Raw genomic sequence first — 21,784 nt, forward strand, 5'->3', positions numbered from 1 at the left:
TCATTTAGGGATTAATTAACAAAAATGAGGAGGGGGTCCTAACAGCCAGAGAGGGCGCTCTGCCTGGAAAGGAGCAAAGCTATATGTACTCATCACTCCTTTTCTGCACCAAGATCAAACCCCTTTTCGAAAAGCCCTTAGATTGGCTACCCATTAAGGGGTTACTTAGATTAAGATGTTGCTTGTCCAAAGATACACCCTTATGCTGCTTGGCCCCTTCAACAGAACAGTTTAGGAGTTCAACTGCCTCTTCCCAATGGATGACTTTATGGACTCACTAAAGTTTCTGGTGTGGATGTGGCTGTTCACCTGCATTTGTGTCTTATTCAAAGACTCTGATTTCACCTCTTCAGTATTCCCCTTATTTATGAAAAGCACCAGGTTAGAAGTGACCATTCTAGTGAAACTGCATCTCAAAAAGGGCTTTGGCAAATATCCTTTTCAGCACTTTTCTGCACAAAAATTGATTCCCTTGCAAACATGCAATCAGGTGGTATAGCCACACAGTTCACACCCTTCCTCTCAGACAGGAATCCCTCCTTCAGGAGGTACAATGACACCATTTGCAGCCACTGGAATCAGCCAGCAAGTGATCCACAAGAGCCAGACTCTGGGCTTGAAGAATTCCAAGCACATTTATCTGGATTTTTCATTCTCCCTACAAGAGAGGAGAAGTGAAAGACAGTGCTACATCTGGCTCAGTCATTAGGGAGGTGCATTCAGGGATTAATTAACAAAAAAGAGGAGGGAATCCTAACAGCCAGAAAGGGTGCTATGCTTGGAAAGCAGCAAAGAGATGGCTGCTCCGTACCTTCCTCCTCCTCCTCCTCCTCCTCCTTCTTCTTCTGTTGCTGCTAGTGGAGGCCTGGAACAAGGCGGGCTGAGTTCTCGGCTTCGTCATGGCTGCCATGGGGCCACATTCACCCCGTCCTCCCTGCTCTGCTGGTCCACTTGCAGAGGGGTGGTTTCCGCAGACCCCCACCATCCCACCCCCTTCCTCTATGCTAGGTAAATAGAATTCAAGGATTTCCCAGTTTCCCAGTTTCTGTACAGATATCAGCTACATGAACGCTTCAGCCCTCTTCTATAGCAAGATGGATTCACGCCATCAAGTGCTACAAGCATACAACGCAAACCTTGTGATTCAAGAACTTTTCCATTACTTAAACAACTCCACATTTGCCACGGCGGCAGCAACACCGTCAACTTCAATGTGCTGGACATCTGTGGTTTTCTGCCTCCCCCCACCCTCTTTTACTCCCACTTTCCTCCTCCATATGATAAAACTTTCCTCTTCATTGCTTCTGCTATAGTACTATCTTTCATTTTAAATTAAAAAAATGCAGGTTTCTCCACAGTTTCTGTACATACATCAGCAATATGTATGCTTCAGCCCTTTCCTACACCAAAATGGATTCCGTTCCAAACATGCCTTCAGGTGGAACAGCCACACAGTTCACACCCTGCCCTTAATGAAACTTTCAGTTACTGCACACACTCCAAATTTGCGGAGGATGCACCTGTGTTACTCGCAGCCAGGTATTCCCAAACCCCTCAACACAAGTGTCCTTTCTCCTTTTCTGCACCCCGATTCAATCCCTTGCCAACACCTGACCAGAAGATGCAGCCACACAACTCAGACCTTATATAATCCATGGATCTCCTGGAACCTACAACTCCTTGGTGCATTTCACACATTGAAGCCTTTGCCGTTAAGAAGAAAAACATGAAGGGAAATTGCGCAACATATAAAATGTTATGGGGGGGGAATTAATAAATTAAGAGGAAAGGGCTTTGACATCCATATATATTTGACAGGCTGGCTCCAATACTCCCAACTGAATGAAAGACAAGGAAAATAGGGTTTGCTGGAGAAATATCAAAACTAAAGGGAACTCTAATCTCACTTAAAGCGCTCAACCTTTTCTGAGGATGAACACCTCAGAACACATAGGGACAGAGAAAGCTAAAAGATTCTGCAGTTTGATTGCACCCAAATGGCAGAACATTTAGAGTGCTCCTTGCAGGCGTGTCATAAACTTTAGTACCATGGGGCTCCAACCATTTGTGCCATATGACCAAGCAAGGCATCTTTCCAACTGCAGCAGCCCCATTTCCTTTGTAAAAGATGGAAAAAACACAGTTCCATGAAACAACAGGTAATGTAGTGTGAAAGAAACATTGCGAGGGGGACAGAAGCCCTAACAGAATAATCAGGTACATCAAAACAATAATCAACACTTCTAAATACAGCCTATGGCACAAAACCATTCAATGTATAATCTCCTCCACAATTCACATCCTGCCATCAAAGAACTTTTGTCTCACTCAAAGCACTCAACCTTTTCTGAGGATGCACACCTCAGAACACATAGGGACAGAGGAAGCAAAAAGGACAGGCCACACAACAAGCCAGTGACTTCTGTCTTGCAGGTAGATTTCTCGGATGACCCAGACCATTTCTCGAAAGGGGTGGAAGAGGAAGAACCACTGGAATATTGAGATGAAGAGGAGGGGGAGGAAGAGGAGTACAAGATTGGTAACCACAGAATGCTTTCCAGTATTGAAGTTACAAGAGATGCATTCTGACAAAACAAAAAGCTTAGTGGAAAAAAAAAGTTTATAGTTTGGGTGTTCACCTATGTAGGTGCCTTGTTCAATGGTCTGACACTCCTGCAAATGGCTCCGATTTCACTCTTCACTATTCCCCTTCTTAATGAAAAGCACCAGGTAGAAATTGACCATTCATGTGAACCAGAATCTCAGAAATGCACTGGCAAAAGTCCCTGGTTAAACCCAGGGATGAAGCGCAAACCTCAACCCCTCAAGTCAAGTTCTACAGTCAGTGCAAATATTTGGTACTGCAATTGTACTATTCTTCTTTTTAAAATATAAAATTGCAGGTTTTCCCACAGTTTCTGTACGTACATCAGCTATATGTACGCTTCTCCCTCTTTCTATATGAGGATTGTCTTACAAAATAGCCATCAGGTGGTACAGCCACACAACTCAAACCCTGCAATTAAAGAACACTTCTGAAGTGGCCTGCAAGTATTTCACTGAACTGCCAGTGCCCACTTTGGAACAATGGCCACCTCCAGGAAGTGTGCAATTACAGAAAGGGCATCAACCCAGTGTAATCCAGCAGCAGCTCCTATGCAGCCGTCTGCTGTCACTTGGATCAGAGACAAGACAACATACAAGAAAAAGGTGTTTGCAACTGAGAACATTGGCTGGAACATGGTGGGTGGGTGTGGTTGTCTGTCTTCCCAGGCTCCTTATGCTCCCCATTTACTCCTCCTTGCCCTACAACTCTCATCATAACAGGTTTCCAAACAAATATATTACTTTTAACCAAGAGGATGGAACCAGAATGATTGGCAACTCAAACTAGAGCAAACCAGAGCAAAATCCTGGTTTTTTAAAAACCACATCTTAAGGCAGCCTATGAAACAATTAGTTTGGCTCAGGGCACAGGCAGCCGAGTGGGACATGCGACAGATTTGGATGAACACATCTAGGTCACATTGAGAAACTTGACCACACAGTGCCAAGGAAATGGGACTGGCCAGCGAGGCAAAGATGGAGGAGAAACTAGAATGTTAATACCGCCCCCTCCAAATCTGGGGCAAACTGGTGGAGACAATAGTGGTGGGGAAGCTATGAAGAAAATCTTATTTTTTATAAGCCCCCGATTTTTTCCCAGCATAACTAATTTTTATTTGGCTTTGGCTTTCTGTAAATTTAATTACCCAAAGTGTATTTCTACATATATAGCAGGAGACCAAAACACTGGAAAGAAAATACAGTCTTGAAGAGACTAGTAAATTAATTGTGATGACTATTCTATTTATTTTCTTGAATCAGAGTACTACAATCAAGTGCTAGCATATAACTTAGGATGCTTCTAGGTTCCATGTTCTGTTTTTTATGAAGCTCATTGTGTTTAACACAATGTGACTAATCAGGTAAAAACTGTTAACCTTCTTTTCTGGTGCTGTCAGAGTGTATGCTTTTGCACATTTGAAGTGCAGTCTGAAAGCAAATTATGTATATAATAAATTACCCCCCTCCAAATCTGGGGCAAACTAGTGGAGACGATAGCGGTGGGGAAGCAACAAGAATTATTGGAAAACACAGATAATAAAATGCATTCCCCTCTGGGTTGAATCCTGGCCATGGGGGCTCAATCCCCCCAATATTGAGGGGGCCCACATCCCCCGTTGGGTTGTTGTTATGGGGAAGCAAATGACAGCCACCAGCTGCAAGAGACACATGCCACAGGGAGCCAAATGGGAAATGCGACAGATGTGGAAGGACACATCTCGGTCACATGGAGAGATATAACTTCACAGAAAAGTGGGACTGGCAAGGGAAATGGCCCCCTAGTCCTGGATGAGGGAGAGGAATGGGAAACATTCAATGTATCCATCTGCAGATCATTTGCATGCTGCAGGGCTTCATACAATGTTTCTAAACAAATAAACAAAACATAAATAAAAAGTTTTGTTCATGGTAACATTAGCATTGTATACAGAAACAACGGGTTCCTTTCATATCTTTATGTATTGGTTCATTTAAATTGGTTGTACTTTCCCTCTCCTTTCCTTCTGAAAAGCTCAAAGCAGCTAACAAAAAATAAAACCATGACCTAGCAATTGAGAATATTTGTTAGGAAACAGCAGCAGAGATAACCTCTCCTCCTCCCCTTATCTTTACTTATTTGCTTCCATTTTAAGGGGGGAAGAGAAGCATGCATGTGTGAAAAGCAATGTTGTCCAATGAAATTTGATATTGTTTCACACCAGGCCCACAGATTTTTCATGAAAAATTCAATGGTGCATTACCGGGCTATCAGCCCGTGTGTAGTTCAGATTCTACGGTTTGATTGCACCTAAATGGCAGAAAATGCAGAGTGCTCTGCGTCAGAGCTGGCCCACACCTCCTTGCAGGCATGTCTTAAACTTTAATACCAAATATCAAAACAAAAGGGAACTCTAATCCAGTCTAAAGGAAAATATCTATCTAAAATGTATAATCGGCTCCACAATTCACACCCTGCCATCAAATAACTTTTGTCTCACTTAAAGCGCTCAACCTTTTCTGAGGATGCACACCTCTGAACACACAGAGCCAGAGAAAGCTAAAACTTTCTGCAGCTTGATTGTCTCCCAATGGCAGAACATTCAGAGTGCTCCTTGCAGGCGTATCTCAAACTTTAATACCATTGGGCTCCAACCATTTGTGCCATATGACCAAGTAAGGCATCTTTCCAACTGCAGCAGACCCATTTCCTTTGTAAAAGATGGAAAAAACACAGTTCCATGGCAGAACAGGTAATGTAGTGTGAAAGAAACATTGGGGGGGGGGGGACAGAAGCCCTAAAAGAATAATCAACAACACCAAAGCAATAATCACCACATCTAAATACAGCCTATGGTGCAAAACCATTCAATTCTTCATGCCCCTGCTATTTGCAGAATCTACTGATACCAGCAGAGCTAAATCTCTGCTGAGGACTTGTTGCCTCAGTTGGTTGGAATCACGGACTGCAGGTACAAGGCAGGGCACACTGATTGGATTGTTAAAACCTCCCCCCCCCCCCAATTTGGAACAAACTGGTGGAGGCGATAGCGATGGGGCAGCTACAAGAATTCTTGGGGGGGACGAATTTGCAGAACTATTAAGGAAACAGTTCAAAGTAAAATATTTAGGACCAGCAGACAACTATCTTGGTCTAGAGAACCAGTAATGGAAGTTTTTTGTTAAGTGAAAGAAACACAATAATTGAGTTGCTTGAATGGAACAACAAGCTCAACCTTTTCTGAGGATGCACACCTCATAACACATAGAGCCAGAGAAAAAAAGAAGACTGGAAGAGGGGCCTCGTGGGCAAAAGGCGTTATTAAATCGGCTTTTAGGTTATTGCCGATTCACCCTCAAGATTTTAAGTGGTTGGGCTTTCATTTGGATGGCGCTTATTATATTGATAAAGGTGATGCCAATGGGCTGCGCAATACCCTGTGCAGCATTTGAGTCCTTTAGCACTGTCCTTCATTGGGCTTTGCGAGTTAAGTCTGTTCACTGGGGTGACCCATTATCTTGATTATTCTCCTGGCTGGATCATGTGACACCAGCAACTGCGTAGTCTTAGTGGATGCCTTTTATTCCCTCACTGAGGAGCTGGGTGTCCCATTGGCAGCAGATTAGACAGAGGGTCCTTTTAACGTACCGTATTTTTCGCTCTATAACACGCACCTGAGCATAACACGCACATAGTTTTTAGAATGCATAGGCATGCCACCTGTAGGCATTTCCTCCATAACACGCACAGACATTTCCCCTTACTTTCTAGGAGGAAAAAAGTGAGTGTTATGGTGCAAAACATACGGTATTTAGGGATCCAGATGGATATCGTTGCTCAAACATGCCACTTGCCTATGGAGAAGCTGTCTGCCTTGAAGAAAGTTATTTTGTAATACTTCCTCTGTAGCAAGTGATGCTTCATCAGATCCGATCTTGCTGGGTCATTTAATTAATCTTGCATACAGAGTGGTTGCCCCAGGCCGCCCCTTCCGTTCCCGCTTGGCCAGGCTGCCTGAGGCCCGTGGTCCCCTTGCCTTCATGCACGCTTACCAAGTGAGGTGAAGGCGGATCTCATGCGGTGGTTGCACTGAGGGTTGGAGAAATTGTGTTGGAGCCAGAACGGGGTAGAGAGTATGGAGGCTAATTGCTTCGGGACTTTTCCTTACCTGCTTTGGAGCTTGTCATTAGAGTCAGGAGCTCTAAGACAGACCTAGTGGGAAGGAGTGCCACCATCAGGCTTCTGGTCATAGGGGAGGAGGGCCCTTTGCATGGTTATGGATACCAGAAATATTTGGCTTTTTGTTCCCCTGGGGGCTGGCCAGCTTCTAGTGCACAAAAATGGGTTCCTGTTAGCCAGGCATCAATTTGCTTGCATCGTGCGCCAGTTATTGCGGCTTGCCTACCGCTGAACACGCCTCATTCCTTCCGAATAGGTGCTGCTACAAAGGCTGTGCACTGGGGCCTGTCAGTAGACAGGATTGTGAATATGGGTCATTGGAAGTCTGACGCTGACAAGGGTTACGTAGGAAGTGTCGCCAATGATGTCTGTGCTGATGCCTGTTCGTTATTTCCTTTTTTCATAGGAGCAGCTGTGCACATTTAGATTGTTGGCCACAGCATTGTACATTGGACTGGCAAGCGCGCTGATGAGTCTGGACTGGGGCGCCATCTCGGTCTTCCTGCCCATGTGAACGTATCCTGGATGTCCAATGGGGAATGCTTTGGGAGGAGTTCCTTCCTTTGGTGCGGTCGAGTGTGACCTGTGCAGGTCCTCCCACAGCGCTGGTGGTGCAATTGGGCAAAAATGATTTGCTGTCTTCCTCCAAAATGATTTGCTGCCTTCCTCCATGCAAGAGGACTTGGATGAGTTGATGGCAGCTCTCCCTGGACTCAAAATATTTTAAAGCATTGGTTCAAGGTGGTCTGGGGTGTGTGTGTTGGAGAACCTGTTCCCTCCAATGCGCAAAGGTATTCCGTTAAAGGTATCCAGGGATTCGCCATGCTTTTGTCGACCCCTTTCGAGGGGTAGGGCCATGCATGAGTCCCTGGGAGCATTTGGGGTGAGCTTGAGTCTGATCCTGGTTCATTGCTCCCCCACGATGTTTACCTGTACTGACGATATGGTGGGGCCCAGTCGTCAGTGCTGCCCTGCTGAGGTCAGGCGCAGCTAGCCGGGAACCAATGCCTAGGCAAACTACCACCGAGCAGGCCAGACAGTGCGTGAATAAGGCTGCGGTAAAAAAGGTCCTTGCTTTAGGTGGTTCCATGATTTTGCACCCTGTGATTACCTTCAAGGCTGCTGCCCTCTTTAGGGCTGATGGGGTGCACCTTTCCCTTCAGGAAAAAACACCTGGTTGGCTGCTGTTGCATTGGGTTTGAAGGAAGGGTTGAAATTGTGAGTGGTTTGGGCGGCGAGCTTCAGTGCTTGATTGGCAGTTAGGCATTGGTTTAGGAATTGGTTGGTGAAGAGGTATGGATTGGCTGTGCCTGCCCCTTCAAAATACTAAAATTGTAAAAAAAAATCTAGAATGAGGTATACGAGGAGCTGAAAAAATTGTTTAAGATTTTGTTTACAAAAAAAGCCAGAGGCTTTTCTGTTAGGCCTAATATCTTATGACATCCCCAAACACAAGAAAAATGTATTCCTTTGTGAAACAGCAGCTGCCAGGATATTGATTGCAAAATACTGGAAGGGGGACAAAATCCCATCACTATTAGAATGGCAAAACAAACTTGGTGAGTTTGTAGAAATGGCAAAATTGACAGCAATTATTAGAGGCCACTCAAATCAGAGAATAATTAGAGAGAGGGATGGAGTGAAGGAATAGATGAAAAAATATGGTAAAGACATAAGCACAGGGCAGGGCAGCCATCTCTCTCTCTTTCTCCACATGCACCGAAGAAGCCATATTTGCTTAGCCAAAGATGCCCTCTTGACTTCCAGCCAAGACAAAAGGACTGTCTTCTTATGGAATAGTTTCCAAGTAGATGTTACTTTTCTAAGTCTACCCTCTGGGATCCAATTATAAACAGAATGTGTGAGTAAACCTTTTTATACTTTTATAGAAGACTGTGTCGTGTCTTATCTTTAATGAGGGAAAAAGGGGGAAATACCAGAACAGTTATTATAGAGGCTTTAGTGAGCCTGAGCAAACGCATCCGCTGCAAGTTTTAAAAAAGGGGAATGTTACTCTGCTAAATTGTGGAACTTGTTAACGCAAGTTGGAAAAGAATATAATCAGACAATATATCCTCTCTTGCATCCCTGAACATTCCCACAAAAATAAGTACTGGAAGCTAAAACCCCTTGGTGCATTTTGCCCATCAAAGCCTTTGCTGTTAAGAAGGAAAACATGAAGGGAGACTATAACAACTAACGCATCTAAAGCAGCCATCCAGATTAGATCCCTATATGCTAAGAATCAGGCTCAATCAGTGAAGATAGCGTTGAGACTCTTTCAAATGAAAGTCCTCCCCCTTCTTTTGGTGGGCATCTCTTTAGGCTCCCATAGGGATTTTTTGAAATTGGATTCTATCCAAACGCGATTCCTTAGAGCCATCCTTAGGATTCCCCCCCTCGGTAGCAGGTGCGGTTATGAGATTAGAGGTCGGCTGGCAAGCTCTACGGCATGTGGCCTTGAAGACAAAGCTCTGGCTATGGCTCAAGCTTTGTTTTAAACCAGTGGGTATTGCCCCCTTGATATTGAGGGACGATTTCCAATCATCGTGGGAAAGGGAGGTCACTAACGAGGTTCAATCCTGCGGATTGTCTCATCTTTACTTTGAGTCTATGATGTACAATCAAGCTAGAGCTGTGATCTCCCAGAGACTGAGTGACATTGCCAGACAAGAGGATATAGCCCAGGTAAAACCAGGGATGTTCCTAGGGGACCAGATTTATCGGACCATACCAGCCCCCTACCTTGCAGAAATTCACCATGTGGAATACCGTAGACTTCTTACAGCGGCTAGATTAAATGTCCTTGACTCTGCGATATTGTGGGGAAGGTACAGGGGAGTACCATACGCCCAGAGAACCTGTCATTGTGCCATGGGTGTGGTTGAGTCCACCAAACACATCCTCTTGACTTGCCCTTCTTATGCAGAGCTTAGACAAAACTTTATAGACCCACTCCTATGTCAATCTAGCTTCCTATCCGGAGAAAACCAGGTTTTATACTTGCTGAATAATGTCACTAGAGCTATACCTTCCTTGGTGGCCAAAATTCTTTTCTTAGCTTTTAAGCGTCGCAAGACTATAATTGACTGTATTGATATGGGGCTATCTGTTTAGCCCATTTTAGTGTTGGCTAAGTTCTAAAATCTTCCTGGAGCTTTTAACTGTGTTTTGACAAGTGTACTTTTTTCTGACTGACGGTCGAATAAAAGGTTGATGATGATGAAAACCCCTTGGTGCATTTTGCCCAGCAAAGCCTTTGCTGTTAAGAAGGAAAACATGAAGGGAAATTGGGCAACATATAAAATGTTATTAGAGGGCAAATTAATAAATTGAGATGAAAAGACTTTGAAATCCATAAATATTTGACAGACTGGTTCCAATACTTCCAACTGAATAAAAGACAAAAACAATGAGGTTCCCTGGAGAAATATCAAAACGACTGGGAAAAGCTGTGGAGGGAAGACATAAGATTCACCGCATGTTATAGGGGGGGGGGTGAAGAAGGAGGTAAGAGATGGAAGCACTGTCCTGTTTTCAGATTGGGGACAGCCTCCCACCTCCTTTTCCCCAACCTGTGGAAGGAACAGACTCAAATTCCTCACCTCTTGAACCCTCAGCAAATGTCCAAGCTACAACCCCCAGGGTGAAGTGCAAACCTCAACCCCACAAATCATGTGTCCTTAACTAAGTTATACAGTCAGAGGCTGCTGTCTAAAGAAGCAACTCCCATTTCTCGGAAGGCCACTTCAACTTCATCTAGCACTCAGTCGCTTTCTTCACTGTCTTCCCAGTGCTCCTGGGTAAGCTCTACGGGCTCGCTGACATCCCTGAGGTCCACAGACTATGCTGCCAGCCACAGGGCAGACGATTTCCGCAAGCTGAACAAGGAGAGGGAATTCCACTATTCTGTCATCCGGTTGAAGCTGAATCACATGGTTTCCAGGCTGCCTAGGAGGGGCAATGTGGCAGAAAACTACATAGGCTGCCACCCAGTGATGTGCAACTTAAAGCCTAGGCAGAGGATCAGCACAAGCCTCATAAACCTCAGAGACTTTGCACTGTATTCATCATATGACTGCTTCTGAGAAATGGGATCGTGAGAGCTGGCACACATAATTGCCACACAGGAGGTGCTGCTGGCTTGGTGGTGGTGGTTTTTTTAACTTGGCTGCCCAGCCATCTTGGTGATACTGCAAGCCTTTCTCAGGCTTTGCAATGCCATGGAGAAGAATATGCACATTATACCTTGTGGCGCAAAGGTAGCCATCACATGAAAAAACCTTCACGTTGCTCTTTGTGGCTTACATTTTGTGTGTGTCACTTGTAAATGCTTCAGCCTTCACACTTGGCCAATTCTGTACTGCCCTTACAAATGTTGCTTTCTAGTGCTTTTTTGGTAAAAGAAATAATGGGCTAACTTGGTTTCATCAAGGGACAATAATATTAGCCGTTTAGAAAGTACAAAAAGAAAGTGTTTGCAACTGTGATTGTAGTATTCATCTTTTTAAAATATAAACTTTGCAATTTTGTCACAGTTTCTGTATGCACATCAGCTATATGTAATAAATAAATCATCATCATCATCTTTATACCACACCCATTTGGCTGGCTTTCCCAAGGGACTCTGGGGGGCTTAGAGCATATCTAAAAACATCCAGCATTAAAAATCTCCTAATACATGGCTCAGGAGATAGAGAGGGAGAAGGAAGAGAAGGCAGGAAGGGTAACCATGTCAGACCACTAACTCCTCGAAATACAAATGTCTTCCGGATAGATTGCCCATAAACTCCACCCCTTGGTCTAACACGGTTACCTCTTCCATGCTTAGCTAATCTGTTCCTCCTCCCCTCTCTGAGTAAAAAACCCTATACCTTTTCCCCATACAAATGTTTAACTTTAACATATAAAATACACACTAATATAAGGAACATCAAAATACCAAAAACCAGTATAATCACAGGGCGCCAAGCCAAATTTAAAATGTTGGTCATGGTAGGGCACTAGCCTGAAAAGATGTCCCACAAATGGATTTTTCATTCTCTCTGCAAGAGAAGAGAAGTGAAAGGCAGTGCTACATCTGGCTCAGTCATTAGGGAGGTGCAATCAGGGATTAAAAAACAAAAAAGAGGAGGGGATCCTAACAGCCAGGAAGGGTGCTCTGCTTGGAAAGGAGCAAAGAGCTGGCTGCTCCGTTCCGTCCTGCTTCTGCTGCTGGTTTTGGAAAAGCTTAGTACAGAAAAAAAAAGAAGCTAGAGGAAGCTAAAGACAAGCCACACAAGAAGCCAGTGACTTCTGTCTTGCAGGTAGATTTTTCAGATGACCCAAACCTTTTCTCAAAAGGGGGGGGCGGGGAGAGGAAGAACCGCAGGAATATTGAGATGATGAAGAGGAGGAGGAAGAAGAGGAGTACGACAAGATTGGTAAACACAGAATGCTTTCCAGTATTGAAGTTATAAGAGATGCATTCTGACAAAATGAAAAGCTTAGTACAAAAAAAAAGTTTGTAGTGTGGGTGTTCACCTTTGTTGGTGCCTTGTTCAATCTTGCTGCAGAAAAGAGGGGAGAGGATACCCTGCTAGATATATAGACTTTCGGATTAATCATATTCACACATATATATATATATATATATATATATATATATATATATATATATATATAATTTTATATATAATATTTGGAGGGACGGGATGGTGGTTGTGGGGCTCCTACTGAAGCGAGAGTAGCATGGATTTCATCTAGTTGTAGAAAATGAGTGAAAAGAACATGCAGATCGTGGAAAAAGTGGAGTGGTTGAATTAGCTGAAAAGTTCATTAAGGGTGGGTGTGAGCTGTGTGGTGGTACCACCTGATGGCATGTTCGAAAAAGAATCCGTTTTGGTGTAGAAAGGACTGAAGCGTACCTACTGCTGATGTACGTACAGAAACTGGAAACTCCTGCAATTTTATTTCCCTCGCCTAGAGGAAGGGGGTGTGTGATGGCGGGGGACTGTGGAAATCACCCCTCTGCAAATGGCCACATGGACCGGCAGAGCACGGAAGACAGGGGGAATCTGGCGGCATGGCAGCTGCCACCTGACGAATCCCAGAACTCGGCCCGTTTTCCTTCAAACCTCCATTAGCAGCAGCAGTGGGAAGGGATGCAGCAGCCAGCTCTTTGCTGTTTTCTAAGCAGAGCACCCTCCTCATTTTTGTTAATTAATCCCTGAATGAACCTCTCTAATGATTGTGCGAGATGAAGTACTGCCTCTCCCTTCTTTCCTTTTGCAGAGAGAATGAAAATCCAAATAAATGCTTTTCTTTTTCTTTTTAGATTTTTTTACATGTGATTTTTCACAACTATTTTCAAGCCCCACTGAATGAGGAAAAAATAACAACTATTGATAGTGATCATACAGACCAGCATTCATATTCAACACTGTCCATTCAAAAGGCAGCTAGAGGTTTCGGGAACCCCTACAACTCTTTCCCCCCCCCCCGCCAGGATCCACTAAGTTCTTATGTCCTCTCCCCTACTGGAAGAGCACTGGTGGGGGGGGTGACTCCTCCTGGATCCTGGCAGATGCCCAAGGAATGGTTTGTCCCGTCTCTCCTTGGCAAACCGCAATCCCTCGTTCTGATGCAGCTTGGTTTGGGGGCGGTTCGTTCCCACCCTCTACCAGATGGTCACCAAGGCACCAAAGTCAGCCGTGGAAATCTTGCAACACGTCATAGATTCCATAGGTTCTCTCCAGTTGTACAGAAGATAGAAGGAGAGAGAGAATAAAGACCTTGACCGGGAAAAGGATCAGATGTATTAACTCTGTGCATCCAGTAATGAAGAGACCACCATCATTCACTTCCAGATAAACTGTAGAACATGGATCTGGCCAGGCAGTTTCAGATGCCTTGACTGGTCTTCCAGAAACAACCTTCTACCCTCAATCTGTTATTCTCTTCCAACAGCCTGAAAACAAAATTTGCCGGGCGGGGGGGGGGTGAAAGCAAGCCCACTTTTTAATAACTATCGTATTGCTGTATTAAACAAGAAGAAACTTTGCACAAGAAGAAATTTTGTGGGGTTTGTGTGTGAGACTGGGCGGATTATTATTATTATTATTATTAAAGCTCTGAACACTCAGATTCTTCATGCTAATTTACTGGTCATGAGATTTCTTACTGAAATCGCACACTTCCAACATTGAATCAGCTTGTGACAAATGTGGACTAGTCTGTCATTTGCTCAGAAAAAAGGGCAACAACAACAATAAAAAACTTTGCATATATGCAGCTTTTATGTATATTTTGGATTATAGTTTTTTAACATAATTTTTTTGGGGTGAAAGGGACTTTCAAGAACATGAAAACTGAGGTGTCTTAGGGCTGTTTTGCCTCATGGTTTTTGTTGCTGAACCCTAATAGAGAGAACACATGCATCTTATTTGGCAGGAAGGTTGATTTCTTCATCCATGAATTGTGCTTCCTTTGGTGTGAGTTTTTTTTAAAAAAACTTTTCATAAAAGCTTTTTGCATAATAAATCTTAAGCTGGTGTTTCTTTAAAAAAACCAAATACACACACACATACATACATTGCAATTTCTGCTGCAGTTTCTCAACATATATCAGCAGAGTTTATGCTTCAAGAGGAGAGAAGTGAACGGCAGTGCTTCATCAGGCACAGTCCAAAGGTTGTATACATGTGTACTCTCTATTAGAGTTCAGCAACAAAAGCCATGAGGCAAAAGAGCCCTAAGACACCTCAGTTTTCATGTTCTTGAACGTCCCCATTCAAAATGATGCTAAATAACTATAATCCAAAATATGCATACAAGCTGCATATATGCAAAGTTGTTGGTTTTTTGTGTTGCTCTTTTTTCTGAGCAAACAAAAGATCTGTCCACATTTGTCACAAGCTGTTGCAATGTTGGATTTTAGTAAGAAATCTCCTGACCAGTAAATTAGCATGAAGAATACATCTGATCCTTTCCCCACCCCAGTCAAGATATTTTCTCTCTCTCTTCTTCCATCTTCTGTACAACTGGAGAGGACCAAGTGCCAGGATCCCACACTTGCAGTCTGACGTGTTGCAAGATTTCCATGGCTGACTTTGGTGCTTTGCATGGTAAGACCCCCAAGACCTCCCCAAATAAAGACACAATTAATGTCAAATTTAGTTAAAGGTCATTGGCATAATTTTGGCCAAAATGAAAAATGAAGATAAATGTGCTTGGAATTCTTCAAGTCCAGTATCTGGCTCTTGTGCATCACTCAATATTGGGGGAATGGAGCACCCTGTCTAGAAATACTGAGGGGGCTAAAGCCCTGGGTGGCCAGGAGATCTGCTCACTGTACCTGCAGTCAGTGTTTCTAACCAACAGAGGCAACAAGTCCTCGGCAGAGATTTAGCTCTGCTGGGATCAGGATATTCTGCAAATTTCAGGGGCATGTAGAATTGAATGGTTTTGTGCAATAGGCTGTATTTAAATGTGGTGATTATTGTTTTGGTGTTCCTGATTATTCTGTTAGGGCTTCTGTCCCCCCCCCCCCAAATGTTTCTTCCACACTACATTACCTGTTGTTCGATGAAACTTGGTTTTTTCCCCTTCTTTTACAAATGAAATGGGGCTGCTGCAGTTGGAAAGATGCCTTACTTGGTCATATGGCACAAATGGTTGGAGCCCCATGGTACTAAAGTTTAAGATACGCCTGCAAGGAGCACTCTGAATGTTCTGCCATTGGGGGGCTATCAAGCTGCAGAAAGTTTTAGCTTTCTCTGTGTTAAGGGGTTTTGGAAGCGTTCATGTAGCTGATGTCTGTACAGAAATATGAACGCTTAAAAACCCCTCAACAAAAGTGTCCTTTCTCCTTTTCTGCACCCAGATTCAATCCCTTGCCAACACCTTACCAGAAGATGCAGCCACACAACTCAGACCTTATATAAACCATGGATAAAATACAAATATCTCCTGGAACCTACAAGCCCTTGGTGCATTTCACCCATCGAAGCCTTTGGTGTTAAGAAGAAGAACATGAAGGGAAATTGGGCAACATATAAAATGTTATTAGGGGCGGAAATTAATAAATTAAGAACTTTGAAATCCATATATATTTGACAGACTGGCTCCGATACTTCCAACTGGATGAAAGACAAGGAAAATAGGGTTGGCTGGAGAAATATCAAAACTAAAGAGAACTCTAATCCAGCCCAAAGGAAAATATCTATCTAAAATGTATATTCTCCTCCACAATTTACACCCTGCCATCAAAGAACTTTTGCCTCACTTAAAACGCTCAACCTTTTCTGAGGATGCACACTTCAGAACACATAGGGACAGAGAAAGCTAAAACATTCTGCAGTTTGATTGCCCCCAAATGGCAGAAAATTCATAGTGCTCCTTGCAGGCGTATCTTAAACTTTAGTACCATGGGGCTCCAACCATTTGTGCCATATGACCAAGTAAGGCATCTTTCCAACTGCAGCAGCCCCATTTCCTTTGTAAAAGATGGCAAGGAAACTGTTCCAACGCAGAACAGGTAATATAGTGTGAAAGAAACTTGGGGGGGGGGGACAGAAGCCCTAACAGAATAATCAGGAGCACCAAAGCAATAATCACCACATCTAAATACAGCCTTTGGCGCAAAACCATTAAATTCTTCATGCTCCTGCTATTTGCAGAATCTCCTAATCCCAGCAGAGCTAAATCTCTGCTGAGGATTTGTTGCCTTAGTTGGTCGGAATCATCCGCTGCAGGTACAAGGCAGGGCACACCTTTGATTTTTTATTTTATTTTTTGGTTTTAAAATAAAAAGAAATTGATTATGTTTCTAGGTATTTGGGCTATTATCCTGCCCAACCCTGCTGTAGATCACCTAATGAAATCTTTCGGCCTAGTATCTAATGACATTCCCAAAGACAAGAAAAATCTATTCCTTTACACAACAGCAGCTGCCAGAATATCCCATCACTATTAGAATGGCAAAACAAACTCGGCGAGTTTGTAGAAACGGCAAATTTGATGGCAATTATTAGAGGCCACTCAAATCAGAGAATAATTAGAAAGTGGGATGGAGTGAATGAAAACATGAAAAAATATTGTCCCAGAATTGAAATATTAATAGAGAATGTGTGAAACTTGAAGGTAAGCAAGAAAATAATAGAAGCAATTGAATAATTATTATAACAACACAACAAAGTGGAAGAAGTAAAATATTGAGATCACACATGGGTGAAGGGGAGTGGGGGGTATATGGGAACCTATAATATCATTTATAATATAATTTGTTAATTGTGCTGTATTTATATAGAGCAAAGGGAAGCCTAGAGCAATTAGATTTATTTTAATTTAGGTAATCCCATGCTATCTGCAGAATCTCCTGATCTCAGCAGAGCTAAATCTCTGCTGAGGACTTGTAGAAATATCCCGCAGAAATATCAAAATGACTGCGAAAGGCTGTGGAGGGAAGATTCACTGCATGTTATAAGGGGGTGGTCATTAGGAGGTAAGAGAAGGAAGCGCTGTCCTGTTTTCAGATTGGGGACAGCCTCCCACCTCCTTCTTCCCAACCTGTGGAAGGAACAGACTCAAATTCCTCACCTCTTGACCCCTCAGCAAATGTCCAAGCTACAACCCCAGGGTGAAGTGCAAACCTCAACCCCACAAGTCATGTGCCCTTAACTAAGTTTTACAGTCAGAGGCTGCTATCTAAAGAAGTATCTCCCATTTCTAGGAAGGCCACTTCAACTTCATCTAGCGCTCGGTCGATTCTTCACTGTCTTCCCAGTGCTCCCGGGCAAGCTCTACGGGCTCGCTGACATCCCTGAGGTCCATAGACTATGCTGCTAGCCACAGGACAGACTATTTCTGCAAACTGTACAAGGAGAGGGAATTCCACTACTCTGTCATCCGGTCCAAGCTGAATCACATGGTTTCCATGCTGCCTAGGAGGGGCAATGCGGCAGAAAATGACATAGGCTGCCACCCAGTGAGGTGCAACTTAAAGCCTAGGCAGTGGATCAGCAAAAGGCTCATAAACCTCAGAGACTTTGCACTGTATTCATCAAATGACTGCTTCTGAGAAATGGGATCGTGAGAGCTGGCACACATTACTGCCATACAGGGGGTGCTGCTGGCTTGGTGGTGGTGGTTTTTTTAACTTGGCTGCCCAGCCATCTTTGTGATACTGCAAGCCTTTCTCAGGCTTTGCCGTGCCATGGAGAAGAATGGTTTGGAATGCCAACCAATATGCACATTATACCTTGCGGCACAAAGGTAGCCATCGCATGGAAACACCTTCACGTTGCTCTTTGTGGCTTACATTTTGTGTGCGTCACTTGTAAGTGCTCCAGCCTTCACACTTGGTCAATTCTGTGCTGCCCTTACAAATGTTGCTTTCTAGTGCTTTTTTGGTCTAAGAAATCATGGGCTAACTAGGTTTTACCAAGGGACAATAACCCGCTAGTGCCTCTCCTTTTTTTGTCCCAATATAGGAACATAGAAAAATATTTTCAGTGTATGACCCTGCAGCTGATGGCCTGATAACAGATGGCTAACAAAAGACAATGACAAAGACAATGTGCAGTGACTTGTAACTTTTCCAACACCTATTGCCATATCTTAGGGCTCCTTTTTAATGTGTTTTTAGTGAAATCCCTGAGGTTTGTGGTGTGGATGTGGCTGTTCACCTATGTAGGTGCCTTGTTCAATGGGCTGACAAGGCTGAAACCGGCTCTCATTTCTCTATTCACTATTCCCCTTATGAAAAGCACCGGGTTGAAATTGACCGTTCTTGTGAACTAAATTCCACCCCACATCGGGGGGAGGGGATCATTTTTTTAAAAAATATTTAGTTTATGGCACAGTGAATGCCATCAACCCATTGTGATCCAGCAGTAGCTCCTTTACAGCCATCCGCTGTCACTTAGATCAGTGACTAGGCACCATGCAAAAAGAAAGGGTTTGCAACTGTGATTGTAGTATTCATCTTTTTAAAATATAAACATTGCAAGTTTTTGCACAGTTTCTGTATGGACATCAGCTATATGTATAAATAAATTATCAACACCATCATCATCATCATCTTTATACCCCACCCATTTGGCTGGCTTTCCGAAGGGATTCTGCGGGGCTTACAGCATATCTAAAAACATCCAGCATTAAAGATCTCCTGATTCACGGCTCAGGAGATCGAGAGGGAGAAGGAAGAGAAGGCAGGAAGGGTAACCATGTCAGATCACTAACTCCTCGAAATACAAATGTCTTCCGGATAGATTGCCCATAAACTCCACCCTTGGTCTAACACGGTTACCTCTTACATGCTTAGCAAATCTGTTCCTCCTTCCCTTTTTGAGTAAAAAAAAAATTTCACCACTTTTCCATACAAACGTTTAACTTAAATATAACGGTATAAAATACACATTAATATAAGCAATGTCAAAATACCAAATAGAAGTATAATCACAAGGTGCCAAGCCAATTTTAAATGTTGGTCATGGTTGGGCTCCATCCTGAAAGGATTTCCCACCAATGGTACTATGAAAGAGTTACTCCAGAGCTGGAAAAGTAGTATCCTGACAGTACTGGGATACTGGAGCAGGACCTAGCCCCCTGTCACACATCAAAAGTGGTGAAGAAATTCATGACAGAGCAGCAAATACAGGTACTTGATTGGCCAGGGAATTCCCCGGATGTACATCCCATTGAGAATTCGTGGGCTATATGCAAAAGTCGCCTCTGTGCTGTAGATGGTATGACTATGGAGAAACTCATTCAGGCGCTGATTCAAGTATGGTACAGGGATCTGAAAATCAACAGTGACTGTTCGAAATGAGTAGACCCCATGCCAAACCGTGTTCAAATGCTGCTTAAAAATAGCGGCGGTCATATCTGTTAATAATGTACATGTCTGTGAGTTTTGTACATCTCTGTGAGTTTTGTACAATAAACTATTGTACAAAATTCATTGTTTCAATTATTTTGTACAGCACATTGTTATGTGTTTAGTAAGACATGGACACACACTAGAACTGTTCACATTACTGAACCAGAAACAGGTCAAACCCCCCTTAATTCAGAGGGCGCACAATGTGAGTTCCTGCACTAAAACAGCAGTGTTTGCTTTGATAACCAGATAAATAAATCAAGTTGACTTTCAGGTAATACTATATAGTATGGCCCCTGGGCCATTGCTTCTACATTTATGGTGTTCTACCGATTTTGACCTAGACTGAATATTTTTCTTTCAAATCAGTATATAATAAATGTTTGGGGGGAATTGAAAGGAAATCCACATCCCACCCACTTTAGTAGTCCACAGTTGGTTAAAAGACGAAGGCCGAATAAAAAAGGAATTACTCATTTTGCTAAGCTCTCATATTAACAGTTTCAACACATTTCAGAAACTCAGGAAGAAGGGTGGGTGGGTGTGTACTTCCTGACCCTCTGAAGATACCTAGCCTCGTGTGCCTCAACCCAGCTGGAAGGCCTTAGGACTTCTCAGCAGAAGCTCCACTGGCCTGGAAGAATACCCACAATGCCACAATGCCACCTACCTTGAAGGGCCACTGCATTCTGGGTGGGCAAGGAACTTCAACTCCATACCGGCCGATGGGAAGAGCAGCTCCATGATCGACCAGGCCATGGCTGGGTACTGCCCCTCCATCTTCCAGAAGTAGCACATCAGGTGTCTTGGGATACATACCTGCAAATACAGTCCTGTGAAAACAAGGCCCTCCATGCCAGCTGAGACCTAGGACCAAACAGCCAAATGCCAGACGGCCCAAGAAACCCCAAATAAAAACCTATATGACTACATGTAGGATATTTTCTGCAATCTATCCCCCCGCCCACTCTTTAACCCAAATCTAATTCTAACCCCCTACTCCCCCACCCACCACACTCTAGGACAGCACAACTCCATTGGTTCGATAGACAATACAAGGTGAGAGACACAGGGCAACCCGGACGGGTTGGCAGGGAATCACCCTATACTGTAGGTAAGCAAGATAGCTTACAAACAATTACATTACATGTAATTATTTCTGTATGGCATAAATTGGGAAACCTCATCAAAGGAAAATGCATCACTTCATATATAAACACCAGGACTGAGCAAGCCTACCTTAACTTATGAGGAACAGGAATTCATAGACAGTCCTATCACCCCAGAGGAAATAGATATGGTCCTCAAAAACCTCAAGCCACACAAAGCTCCAGGCCCAGATGGCTTCACAGCAGAATTCTATTGGAAATTCAAAGAACCCCTGATGCCCTACATGACCTGCCTATTCAATGGTATCATAAAAGGGGGGTCAATCCCCAAAACATGGACCTACTCCAAAATAGTCTCCATCCCAAAACCACTTAAAGACAGCCTCAAAGTAGAATCAGACCACCCAGTCTCATTAATAAACCAAGACGACAATATATTCACATCAAACTTGGCCAACCGCCTAAAAATTTTCCTACACAAGTTAGTAGCCCCAGACCAGACTGGCTTTGTCCCTGGTTGCAATATAACAGGCCCCATCAGGAAACTACTGAACGTGATTGAACACAGCACGGCAACTAAATGCCCACTGACAATTATGTCCCTAAACATCCTCAATGCTTTGGGTTGCTTAGAGTGGAAATACCTATTAGCAGTACTAGCGTGAAATTTGGCCCCAACTTCCTGCAAATCCTCCAACAAATATAATCCCAAGCCTCAGCAATATGGAAGACTAACAATTGGGACTCTAATACCATAGCGATCCAAAAAGGCACAAAACAAGGATTCCCACTGTCTCTCTTCTTATTCATCCTGCCTCTGGAACCTTTAGCAATCTGAATCTGAGCAGCCACAGAGATCAAGGGAGTGGAAATAAAAGGCAAAACCTACAAATTAGGACACTTTGCAGATGACAGCACCAGACCCCATAAACACAGCAACCTCCTTAATCAGAGAACTCAACACATTTGCAATGGTGCCGGGCCTACAGGTAAATTTTGCAAAGTCAGAAGCTATGTGCTTCCCACACACAAAAAGGCCTCGCTAACGTC

Source organism: Podarcis bocagei, assembly GCF_964188305.1.
Source record: "Podarcis bocagei genome assembly, chromosome: Z".
NCBI lineage: Eukaryota > Metazoa > Chordata > Lepidosauria > Squamata > Lacertidae > Podarcis > Podarcis bocagei.